Raw genomic sequence first — 13,767 nt, 5'->3', positions numbered from 1 at the left:
ATATGCCATTCTTGAAAAGCAGTGAAAACTGAATCACATAATTAAAGTAGATATTTTAGGAAGGAAAATTTGAGAATGATTTTTAAATGTTATTTACAGCTCTTTTTGAAAAGCAGAACTTCTTCATGAGAATATCTCTCGTGTTCACAGTGAGTTGCATTAACATTCTTTGGTTATTAACACAAGCTTAATAAGAAAAAGGTCAATAAATTTTTTATGCCGACCAGGTTGAGACCTCAGTTTATATGTCAGCTCTCTTTTTATCAGCTTGTTGACTTTCGGCAGCTTCATTCTGTATGAAAATGGGGGTAATAACTCACTAGGGTAAATACAAGAATTAAATACTGTGCATTGCTATTAAATATATGTTAACAAACACATTGCTGAGACTATGAAGATGTGATTCTCATCTCCAGAGCCCGAGGGGCAGCATCACTTGCCACTGTTGTTTGTATTCCAAGTGTGTGTGCTGTTGAATAACTATGTAAAGCAAACTGTCATAGCTGCTTGGAAAAGTCAATGGTGGGAACCATTTTACTGCAAAATCGAGGAGCTGATACCTTTTAATTTGGTTTTATTCATGAACACCTGTAATAAATATATGTTACCTGCACTATTACTTCAAAAAATATGGAACACCATATGTGAAATACATGAGGAAGTATAAAAGATTGGAAAACAAATGGAGACACTAAAATGGTGGCATGATTTCTGCATTTCTTCTGTTTCCCAGCTTAGGAGAGAAAAAAGGTTATTCAGTTTTGATAACACACACCAAAATATGGTGTGTCCCTAAATTGCACTCTTAGGTGTAGGGGCAACAGGAATGACTACATTTCTGAGTTATACTTACAACAGTAAAAAATGGTATTTAAAGTCAGATACCAGTTAAATCAATTTCTTAAATATTTGGTATGTTCATACAATATTTAAAGATTATTGCTTTAACTGTAGTAATTTCTAATAAGTTCAAGATGGTGTTTATCAAAAATAAAATAAAAGAGTTTTTCATATTCTGAATTGAAATCCAAAATTTTAGCCACAAAATTAAAAGATGCTTGCTCCTTGGAAAAATAGCTATGACTATCTTAGACAGTGCATTAAAAAACAGAGACATCACTTTGCTAACAAAGGTCCATATAGTCAAAGCCATGGTTTTGCTAGTAGTTACCTACGGGTGTGAGAGTTGGACCGTAAGAAGACTGAGTGTCAAAGAACCAATGCTTTTAAACTGTGGTGCAGGAGAAGACTTTTTGAGAGTCCCTTGGACAGCAAGGAGATCAAACCAGTCAATCCTAAAAGAAATCAAAACTAAATCTTCATCGGAAAGTCTGAAACTGAAGTTCCAATATTTTGGCCACCTGATGTGAAGAGTTGACTCATTGGAAAAGACCCTGATGCTGGGAAAGATTGAGGGTAGGAGGACAATGGAGCGACAGAGGATGAGATGGTTGGATGTCATCACCGACTCAATAGACATAAGTTTGAGCAAACTCCAGGAGACAGTGAAGGACAGGGAAGCCTGGCGTGCTATAATCCATGGGGTCACAAAGAGTCAGAAACAATTTAGTGACTGAACAACAACAAATATAAATGTTCTCTGACCTCATTGTAAAGTTTAGGTGACATTTACCTGATTTGCTACTAAAGGTTCAGTAAGGCTGCAGTGTAGAAGGGCTGATTGTTAGTCACCCACTGACAGCCTCAGAGTCTGCAGAAATTTGTGATGGCCCACCCAATATCTTCCCATGGCAATGAAGAAACCGGTAAAACTGTATTTTTATCTTCCAAATGTACACATCTTTCTCTGGAGTCATATTTCTTTATAAAGGCCATATAGTAGATTGGCGGGAAAAGGTCTCTCTTTTAACTGCAGAGATTTATAGCCTGACCACTTTTGGGTGGACACTAGAGTTCTTACTGTGGTGCAGTGGTAAAGAATCTTCCTGCCAATGCAGAAGAAGTAAGATATGTGGGTTTGATCCCTGGGTAGGGCAGATGGCCTGGAGAAGGAAATTACAACCCACTTTACTATTCTTACCTGGATAATTCCATGGGCAGAAGAGTCTGGTGGGCTATAGTCCATGGGGTGGCAAAGAGCCAGACAGGACTGAGCATGCACGCAGGCAGGAAAGTTCTTACCTTCTCAGCAACACACCAGTTGGACTTATCACAAAAATGCAAAACTCATGCACAGTAGCTTGGAAACATAGGAACAAACTCTACGTGCTCTCCTATATCCTGTTTCCATTGTATAATCTTGTGAATACCTGCAGATACACTTGACTTTGCCAATTCCTTCAATTTGTGTCATTACTTTCATTCAGGAAATTCTGAATTCAGGACGTTCCTGGTGGTCAGGTGGTTAAGACTCCGTGTTTTCAATGCAGGGGGCCCAGTTTTGATCCCTGGTCAGAGAACTGGATCCTACATGCTGCAACTAAAGAGCCTGCCTGCCACAAGGAATGTAAAATTTCCTCATGCTGAAGGTAGCAAGGAAGATCAAAGGTCTCACTTGCCGCAATTGACTCAGCCCAGCCAAATAAATAAATAAATATTTAAAAAAGAAATTCTGAATTAAGTAGCCAATCATCTCGATAGATTAACCCTTCCTGATTTTAAACATTTTAAAATAAAAGTCATCTCGCATGATACAGGATGCTCGGGGCTGGTGCACGGGGATGACCCAGAGGGAGGATAAGGGGAGGAGGGAGGTGGGAGGGGGGTTCAGGAAGGGGAACTCATGTACACCCGGGGCGGATTCATGTCAGTGTATGGCAAAACCAAGCAATATAATAAAAAAATAATAATAATAAAATAAAATAAATTAAAGAAAGAAAGTCATCTGATATTTGTTGTACAAATTTTATTTTATGTGCCAATAGGAAAATATAAGTAAATGAATTCCTAGCCAAAACTAAATCTCAATACTCTTCTTTGTATTACTTCTTCTTTTTTTCACTCTGCAATATCACAATTAGAAACGTCTTAGTTTCTTTTTCTTTCTATAATTTTTAAAAAATTTATTTATTTTAGTTTCTTAAGAAAAAGCCTATGGTTTGTGTGTAACATATGACTCATGATTCACACTTATTTCACAGCATTATGTTTAAGTCCTTTTTGTTGCTGTTTTCCGTTTTTAGGTCTCCAACCAAGTATCTAACTTATGCGTCCCCTTCCCCATGCAGGTCCTTAACCACTGGACTGCCAGGGAACTCCCCTTTAATTCCTTTGTTAAAGCCACAACATGTTATATACTTTTTTTACATATGTAAACTTATGTGACTGATATGCTTTTACATATGATTAAAACATTATTTGGACACCACAAAGTGTGACTAAAACTTTCAATTTCAAAACATTATTCTAGTTTTTAGATTTCAAATATATGGAGTCATTATGTACTAATTACAAAAAGCAGAGAAATTACTTTGCCAACAAAGGTCCGTCTAGTCAAGGCTATGGTTTTTCCCGTGGTCATGTATGGATGTGAGAGTTGGACTGTGAAGAAAGCTGATCGCCGAAGAATTGATGCTTTTGAACTGTGGTGTTGGAAAATACTCTTGAGAGTCCCTTGTACCGCAAGGAGATCCAACCAGTCCATTCTAAGGAAGATCGATCCTGGGTGTTCTTTGGAAGGACTGATGCTAAAGCTGAAATTGCAATACTTTGGCCACCTCATGCGATGAGTTGACTCACTGGAAAAGACTCTGATGCTGGGAAGGGTTGGGGGCGGGAGGAGAAGGGGACGACCGAGAATGAGATGGCTGGATGGCATCACCGACTCTGTGGACATGAGTTTGAGTGAACTCCAGGAGTTGGTGATGGACAGGGATTCCTGGCGTGCTGTGATTCATGGGGTCGCGGAGAGTCGGACACGACTGAGCGACTGAACTGAACTGAACTGAACTTTCAATAGGACCAGAAACAATAGAATATATAAAAATATTTTGTTTAAATATAGGATTCATACTTTGTCTATATGATATTCTTTTTATATCTTGATAAAGTATGTAATAAATTTATGCTTTACTGTCATATAAAGAACTGGAAAGTAAAGTAAGCATAAAACGAACTGATAAAAATCTGGAAGTATATGATTTCTGGACCCTTGTGACGGGGTTATTTTGTCTCAACTTTCATACTCTCTGAAGATAAAAGTGGATTGTTATCAACTAAGAAGAAAACAGTTATTCACGGTTGGGCTCAGTCCCTTTACAGTACTCTTTAGGTTGTAGTGTTCAGAAAAGGAAATGATTTCATGCCATAGGACATGGCAATCTTTCCCAGTAAGTGTTGCTTTCTTATGCCAATATTATTATAATGTAGCAAAGACTAATTAAACTGTATCCCAATAATTGTAGCATGGTAATTCAACTTCAATATAAGAAATTAACCTAAATATAAAAAAATAAAGGAACACATCTTATCTTAATAATTAGCCATATATTTGATAGAACTAGCTCAGGGAAAATTTGTAAATTAAGTGGAATTTGTAAAATAAGTTTTGTTTGGGAACTTCCTATAATCTCCATTCTAATGCTTTTATCTAGATGTTCATTTACATCTTGAGGCCCTTCTGCTTAGGCTTTATTCTCCCAGGATTTACATCCATATTCTATTTATCCTGAAGATTTTTTAGTACTATTTGCTAGACAATAGTGCTGATTTTACAGAGACTCTGCAAGAGTCTAGGGGATGTTAGGAGTCACCAGAAAATGCTTCCAGGGTGAATCAAGTCAAAATTATTTTTACAAGACGAGATTTTCTGTTGTTGTTGAGTTTTCCAAAGGATACATGATCGATGATTAGAAGAGTTTGAATGAAGAGTTGATATGATAATCCAGTTATCTTTTATTAACCCAGGTCTTAAAGGCATTTACAAAACTGCAGGCAATGACACTCTTTACACCAATTCTTTTTGTTTGGGAAAATACAGTTGACCCTTGAGCCACACAAGTTTTGATGCTTGAACCACGCAAGTTAGGGGTGTCCACTGTCTGAGCAGTCAAAAATCTCTGTGCAACTTTGCAGCTGGTTTTCCATATCTGCAGTTTTTCCTCTGAGGATTCAACCAACCACCAACTGTAATGAAGCACTGGGTATTCAAAAGGTTCTTCAAAAAGAAGACCTTCACTGTTCAAACTTGTGTTTCTCAAGTGCAACCTGCATGCTTATAGTGTCAGTTCAGTTTAGTCGCTCAGTCGTGTCCGATTCTTTGTGACCCCATGAATCACAGCACGCCAGGCCTCCCTGTCCATCACCAACTCCCGGAGTTCACTCAAACTCATGTCCATTGAGTCGGTGATGCCATCCAGCCATCTCCTTCTCTGTAGTCCCCTTCTCTTCCTGCCCCCAATTCCTCCCAGAATCAGAGTCTTTTCCAGTGAGTCAAGTCTTCTCATGAGGTGGCCAAAGTATTGGAGTTTCAGCTTTAGCATCATTCCTTCCAGTGAACACCCAGGACAATATTGTAAGCACCCAATAATTGGTTTGTTTGATTGTAATATAATGCCTGCCATTAAACTTTTGATTGTCAAAGAATCCATTCTAATGATTCCATCTGAAATGAATATATTACCAACTATGCAACTAGACAAAGTGCCTCATTGTCCAAGAATAAAGTTCCCCTTGTGGAAAGCCCTGGTTAATCTTGGTAATTGACTTCTTCAGTGACCCTACTTTTCTCCTCCTGTACTTTAATTCCTATGCTTACGTTTTAAATTTGGCAAAAGGATGGACATGCTAAATCCTTGGCACCTCACCCTTTACACCCATAAAGGCAGAACTCCAGAGCTACTCTCTCTCATTCTCCCTATGACCTCAGAGTGTGTCCCTGGGTGTGCATGTTTGAGACTTCTGAGTAGTAAATCTTGATTTTCAAAGTTTTTTAATGATGGTTGCTAATGGGCCTCTTATATTCACAAAGACAACAAGAACTGATCCAGCCACAACATTAGCTCTGGTTGGGAAACTGCCTGTTTGGGCCCTTTTTCATTACAAAATGGAATTGATGTTAATAAGGGGTTCTTTTATTATTGCTTTTTGTAAGCTAATCAGTGAATATTTATGAGACAAAAGTTTCCTGGAGTCCTTAGTAAGTTTTAAGAATGCAAAGGGGTCCTGAGGCTAAATGTTTGAGAATCACATGTGGTAGATAGTCTGAAACACTGAGTAGTAACAAGTGAGTTAACATTTCTAATAATACATCTGCATTTTACAGTAGCTTCCTGGAATACTGATGTTTTTACCCCAATGTAATAAACAAGGATGAGTTTTTTTTTTTAATAAATTAGGGTTGAGTATTAAAACATTTATAATTGGGGCAAGGTATTAAAACATAGAACTTTCCTCTTGGCTCAGACAGTAAAGCATCTGCCTACAATGCGGGAGACCCGGGTTTGATCTCTGGGATGGGAAGATCCACTGGAAAAGGAAATGGCAATCCACTCCAGTGCTCTTGCCTAGAAAATCCCATGGATGGAGGAGCCTGGTAAGCTACAGTCCACAGGGTTGTAAAGAGTCCAACATGACTGAGTGACTTCACTTTCACTAAAACATTTTATTGTTAAAGTGGGGGAGAAAGGTGATAAGGAAATAAAATTCTCATTCTCTAGAGGAATATGTTTACTTTTGTGGGGATGGTAGTGACGGATTTTCAAATTATGAATACAGCTTTCTGACTCTACCATGATATGGGTTTTGCACTTTAAAAGTAGAGCAGGTAGCAGATGGAACCCCATGTGTCTCAAACCATTTTCTGAACTTGTGAATTTTTTTTTTTTTCCTAAAGGATCACTATAATTACATATGCTATTTTGGTTAGTTCTATGAGAAAAAAAAGTTGCAAGTTACATCAAAAAATCTAGTTCTAATTTTGTTCAGTTAGTTATTAAAACCCTATGACATTACTGAAGATACCTGTATACTCACATTTTTAAGTAATTAATTTTTTATGTCTGAACATTTCTTGAACTTAAATATTATATCAGTTGAACTGTAAAAATATAAATATCCAATTTAGTTATATTGAATTTTTATTGAAAATCATGCTGATTATTCATTGAAAATGGCCTTTGAACTGCCCAGATGGAAATATCTAAATACAACATAAACAGGAGAAAAAAAGAACATTAGATGAAAATACTAAGAGGATATTTATACAAATAGCATAAATGTTGAAAATTTTAGTTGAAATATGGTTAGCTCATTTTTGCTCAATATTTTATTTACTTTAATACAGCATGCAAATAGTTCACACAAATTGCCAATGTATCTTTTTTGGCACATTTGGCCCAAATAAATAAAATTTAAAAAGCTGAAAATTTATGTAAGTTTAAGCTATTTTAAATTATTTTATTTCAATATGTTATGTATATGTTATGTATGTTATATTTACACTTAACTAATATATACATATTTTATATATATGCTGAAACATAAGAAGAATTAAAATGAAGTATTCTGAATTCTTTAAGGGAGTAAGGTAATATATTTAGTCAGTTTTTCCAAATATTTGTTCAGATAAAGTATTCATAAGGAATTTCATACAGATTCAGCTAAAGAACATTTTTATGAAATCATTTTTGGAAAACATTGCATACTTGACCTCTCTTGGAGATGTACAAAGTACATTGGCTTTTTAAATACTCAGAAGTGTTCTGGTAAAGATACATGTGTGTTTTCTGTGTGTGTGTGTATGTGTGTTTTTGCATAATTTGATCTTGGAGATATTTGCTTTGGAATATCAGTTTATAATGATAGATTTAAACATCCAAGAAAACTGAATTGGAAATGCTGTTTGAAATTATTTCAGTTGCTTTTACTTTCTGTGAAACAAATTCATGTATAGATGTGAGAGTTGGACTATAAAGAAAACTGAGTGCCAAGGAATTGATGCTTTTGAACTGTGGTGTTGGAGAAGACTCTTGAGAGTCCCTTGGACTGCAAGGAGATCCAACCAGTCCATCCTAAAGTCCTGGGTGTTCATTGGAAGGACTGATGTTGAAGCTGAAACTCCAATACTTGGGCCACCTCATGCCAAGAGTTGACTCACTGGAAAAGACACTGATGCTGGGAGGGATTAGGGGAAGGAGGAGAAGGGGATGACAGAGAATGAGATGGCTGGATGGCATCACCAACTCGATGGAGGTGAGTTTGAGTGAACTCCAGGAGTGGGTGTTGGACAGGGAGGCCTGGCGTGCTGCAGTTCATGAGGTCACAGAGTTGGACACGACTGAGCGATTGAACCGAACCCAGATAAGTTTAGATACAGAACCCATTCACACTCATATTCTATATCTAGCTATCCTTTCAAAACCGGAAATGCTATTACTTGTGTGGAGAAGGCACTGGCAAGCCACTCCAGTACTCTTGCCTAGAAAAACCCATGGATGGAGGAGCCTGGTAGGCTGAAGTCCCTGGGGTCACTAAGGGTCGGACATGACTGAGCGACTTCACTTTCACACATTGGAGAAGGAAATGGCAACCCACTCCAGTGTTCTTGCCTGGAGAATCCCAGGGATGGGGAAGCCTGGTGGGCTTCCGTCTATGGGGTCACACAGAGTCGGACACGACTGAAGTGACTTAGCAGTAGCAGCGGCAGTGTTGATATTATATTTCTGTATCTCTTAGAGATGGATTTACAAGATTGATTTAAATTTTCAAAATGGTAAATGTATATAAGTAGATAATTAGTGAAGGAAGCTGAGTTAAAAATACTTTATAAGTACAGCTGACCCTTGAATAACCCCAGGGTTAGGGGTGCCCATCTCCTGCAGTGTTGAAATTATATATATATATAACTTTTGACTCCCCTAAACTTAACTATTAATAGCCTAGTGTTGACTGGAAGCCTTACTAATAGCATAGAGTAAATTAATAGATATTTTGTATTTTTATTTTTTATATGTTGTTTTCTTATCATAAAGCTAGAGAAAATAAAATGTTAATACGAAAATCATAAGGAAAATATATTTATAGTTCTTTACAATATGTATTGCCAACTTCCCTTCTCTGTTTACAAGATGAATCATCTCTCTCTCAATACATACCTCAATGATGTCTTATATGATACAGAACATTGTAGATGTTATACATATCACTAACACTAGCCATCAGAAATGAAAAGATATTGTGATAAAGAAATTCATCTTTATTTACAGGTAGAAATATTTACACACTGCTAATGGGTTGAAGCTCAACATTCAGAAAACTAAGATCATGGCATCTGGTCCCATCACCTCATGGGAAATAGATGGAAAAACAGTGGAAACAGTGTCAGACTTTTTATTTTTAGAGGCTCCAAAATCACTGTGGATGCTGATTGCAGCCATGAAATTAAAAGACGCTTACTCCTTGGAAGGAAAGTTATGACCAACCTAGATAGCATATTAAAAAGCAGAGACATTACTCTGCCAACAAAGGTCTGTCTAGTCAAGGCTATGATTTTTCCAATGGTCATGTATGGATGTGAGAGTTGGACTGTGAAGAAAGCTGATCGCCGAAGAATTGATGCTTTTGAACTGTGGTGTTGGAGAAGACTCTTGAGAGTCCCTTGCACTGCAAGGAGATACAACCGGTCCATTCTAAAGGAGATCAGTCCTGCGTGTTCATTGAAAGGACTGATGCTAAAGCTGAAACTCCAATACTTTGGCCACCTCAGGCGAAGAGTTGACTCACTGGAAAAGACTCTGATTCTGGGAGGGATTGGGGGCAGGAGGAGATGGGGACGACGGAGAATGAGATGGCTGAATGGCATCACCGACTGGACGAACATGAATTTGAGTGAACTCCGGGAGTTGGTGATGGACAGTGAGGCCTGGTGTGCTGTGATTCATTGGGTCGCAAGAGTCAGACACGACTGAGAGACTGAACTGAGCTGAACTGAATGAAGAAGATGTAACATGATTATTTTATGGTAGTCTAGTGTAATCAGTATGACTGCTTCACAGTAGCCTTGCCTATACACTAATGAATGCAGCATTATACAACTTTTTATGGCATACAGTGTTGCAGTGACATTCATGATACAGTGTTGGAAACACTGTTACATTAAAAAGAACACCTATGATGATAAACTGATAGGTAGATTTTCAATTACAGGAGAGAAACCATACTGTTGAGTAATGCAATTCTTTGAATGCTAAATTATAAAACAGCAAGAAAATGAACGCATTATTAATTTTATAGCAAATATCACTGATCTTAGGCCTATGTAATTCTTGCACACTGTGTTTGAAATAACATACTGAGGCAATGAAGATGCTGAGGGCACAAAAACGTCTAGTACATTTTGGGCGTTACTGTTAGATTTTCACATGAAGACACACATATGCACGACAGATTTCTGTACAGCATGGTGATTGTTCACTATTCATTGAGTAGAATTGGCTCATCATTTCATCTCCAAATTGAGTAGGCTGAGGAGGAGGAGAGAGAGGAGGGGTTGATCTTTTTGAAGGATGCAGAGGAGAAGGCAGAAAAGGCAAGCACACCCAGTGTAATTGCAGAAAATTTTTCTTCATGCCTGCATGTTAAGTCACCTCAGTCATGTCTGACTCTTTGCAACCTCATGGACTGCAGCCTGCCAGGCTCCTCTGTCCATAGGATTCTCCAGACAAGAACAGTGGGGTGGGGGTGCTGCACCCTTTTCCAGGGGATCGTCCTCACCCAGGAGCTAGCCCACGCCTCTTGCATCTCCTGCACTGGCAGGTGGGTTTTTTACCATTGCAACCTGGGAAGCCAGAAATATTTCTGTACAGTACAGATCCTTCCATCAATTACTTTAGTTGCAATACACATATCATAGAAGAGTCCCAGTCATAAAGGAAGTTAAAAGCAATCTCAAATAATGTTAACCCTTCTGCCTTTTATCTAATATCAATTTGCTTTCTGGTGAGCACTGCTTCTTCTATGTCTTCTTCCTCTTTGTCATTGGTTTGGAAGTGTTCAGCTCCATCAAGTAGTCTTCTGTTGATTCCTCTGATAGGGTGTCTCTTAGTTTTTTATTCGTCAAGATCCACATTGTGAAACTCTTCACCTCATGCCTTATTGTTTTTTGCAATGTCCAAAAGTCTTTCATAATTTATTAATTGACTCTGTAGTGAATTGTATGAAGTCATGAACAGCATCATGCACAGTTTTGTCAGCAGGCATTTAATATCTCAAGCTTGATGACTTTCACCATTTTTTCTATAACAATAATGGCATCTTCAATGGTGTAGTCCTTCCAAGCTTTCATAGTGTTCTCCCTATGGGAGTTCTCTTCCTTAGAGTCTACAATCCTTTCCTTAGAGTATCATGTGTAATGAGCCATAAAGTCCCTTGCAATGCCTGATTTTGAAGCAGAATTTTACAACGTTATGTTTCAGAGCAAGGGGACCACTTTGATGCCTTCAGGTTTGAACTCATGGGATTCTGGGTGGCCAGGGACATTGTCCAATATCAAAAGAATTTTAAAAGGCACTTCTTGACAGGCAAGGTACTTCCTGACATCAGGGACAAAGCAGTGATGGGACTAATGTTCTTCTTGTTCAGGCATTGGCAACCCACTCCAGTATTCTTGCCTGGAGGGTCCCATAGACAGAGGAGCCTGGTGGGCTATGGTCCATAGGGTCACAAATAGTTGGACACAACTGAAGAGATTTAACAAGCATGCACAAACAACCAAAAGACAGGCAGCTGATGTTTATCATTTCCCTTCAAGGGCTGAAAGTTAGCAGCTTTATAGATAAAGGCAGTTCTTATCATATACTGGACTGCCTTTGCTCAAAACTGTAGATGTACCTTTCTTCTTTAAATCATCGTGTTTGTTCACTTATCTTCTTTACTAATAGATGTGCTTTGTGACATTTTTCTCTCTGGATAGGGCAATTTCCTCTACATTAAAAACCTGTTCATGTAGATATGATTCCTCCTCAATGATGTCTTTAATGGTGTCTGTGAACTTGTCTGCTCCTTCTTGGTCTGCAGAAGCTGTTTCTTCTATTACCTTGACATTTTTAAAGTCAAACATCTTTCTCAAATTATCAAATTATCCTTTGCTGGCATTAAATTTCCCAGCATCATATATTTCATTCCATTTTTTGTAAGTTGTCATATAATGATTTTGATTCTTCTTAAATCATATTAAAGTCAATAGGTATGCCTTTCTTATGACAATCCATCCACATAAAGGTTGCATTTTCAACACAAGACAAAAAGATATTTTCCAAAAAGCACAGGGCTTTTGTGTCTGCTGCCATAGCTGCAGTGAAGGCTCCACACATTTTCTTTCCCCTCTTTACAATGGTCATTATAGTGGATTTATTTTTCTTGAAATGGCGGGCAACCATAGCTGCTACAGCTGTAGACCTCAATCTATGGTACATTTCAAGCAATCAAACTTTTTCTTGCAATGTTGTGACATTTTTCTGCTTCTTGGGAGCACTTTCTATATTCCTAGCGGCAATTCACATGGGTTCGGTGTTGTTATTCAAGGTTTATGCTATTGCAATGAACACAATGAAAAATACAAGAGAACTGAGCGAGATCACTTCCTACTTCCATATGCAGCTTACTGGTGAGACAAACTCCTCACTTAAGCTCACCACAGTAGCAAAAGGAGGTGGTATGCGATTATTACAGTACTGCAATATGTACTACAGTTAATTTTATGCAATAATGATTTGATATTGCCTTTTATGCTTGCTACATTTTTAGTACAGTTTGTAAGTGTGTGAAAGTCCGATAAATTTTAACTTTAGATAAAAATAGATTTGTGTGTATTTTATAGTAGTAAGTTATAAAGCAAAGCGCAGCCGCTGCTCCATACCTTGGACGAGGGGTATCTCCTCATGGACGCCCCTCCTGACCTTGATCTTGGAGTAGCTCCTCTCAGCCCTCCTGCGCCCTCGCAGTCGCCGCTACTTGGACGTGGGGTTGCTCTTCTCAGCCCCCACACCTGACTTTGGACGTGGGGTAGCTCCTCTCGTCCACCGCCCCTGACCTTGGGCGAGGGTAGCACCCAGGACTGATCTTTAGAATGGGACTCTCAAGAGTTTTCTCCAACACCACAGTTCAAAAGCATCAATTCTTCGGCAATCAGCTTTCTTCACAGTCCAACTCTCACATCCATACATGACCATGGGAAAAACCATAGCCTTGACTAGATGGACCTTTGTTGGCAAAGTAATGTCTCTGCTTTTTAATATGCTATATAGGTTGGTCATAACTTTCCTTCCAAGGAGTAAGCGTCTTTTAATTTCATGGCTGCAATTAGCATCCGCAGTGATTTTGGAGCCCCCCAAAATAAAGTCTGACACTGTGTCCACTGTATTTCCATCTATTTCCCATGAAGTGATGGGACCAGACGCCATGATCTTAGTTTTCTGAATGTTCAGCTTTAAGCCAACTTTTTCACTCTCCTCTTTCACTTTCATCAAGAGGCTTTTTAATTCCTCTTCACTTTCTGCCATAAGGGTGGTGTCATCTGCATATCTGAGGTTAGTGATATTTCTCCCAGCAATCTTGTTTCCAGCTTGTGCTTCCTTTAGCCCAACATTCCTCATGATGTACTCTGCATATAAGTTAAATAAACAGGGTGACAATATACAGCCTTGATGTACTCCTTTTCCTATTTGGAACCAGTCTGTTATTCCATGTACAGTTCTCACTGTTGCTTCCTGACTTGCATACAGGTTTCTCAAGAGGCAGGTCAGGTGGACTGGTATTCCCATCTCTTTCAGAATTTTCCATAGTTTTTTGTGATCCAAACAATCAAAGGCT

Source organism: Moschus berezovskii, chromosome 13 (assembly GCF_049115385.1).
Source record: "Moschus berezovskii isolate FMDL1 chromosome 13, NW_MosBer_1.0, whole genome shotgun sequence".
NCBI classification, from domain to species: Eukaryota; Metazoa; Chordata; class Mammalia; order Artiodactyla; family Moschidae; genus Moschus; species Moschus berezovskii.
This window is presented reverse-complemented; position numbering follows the sequence as displayed.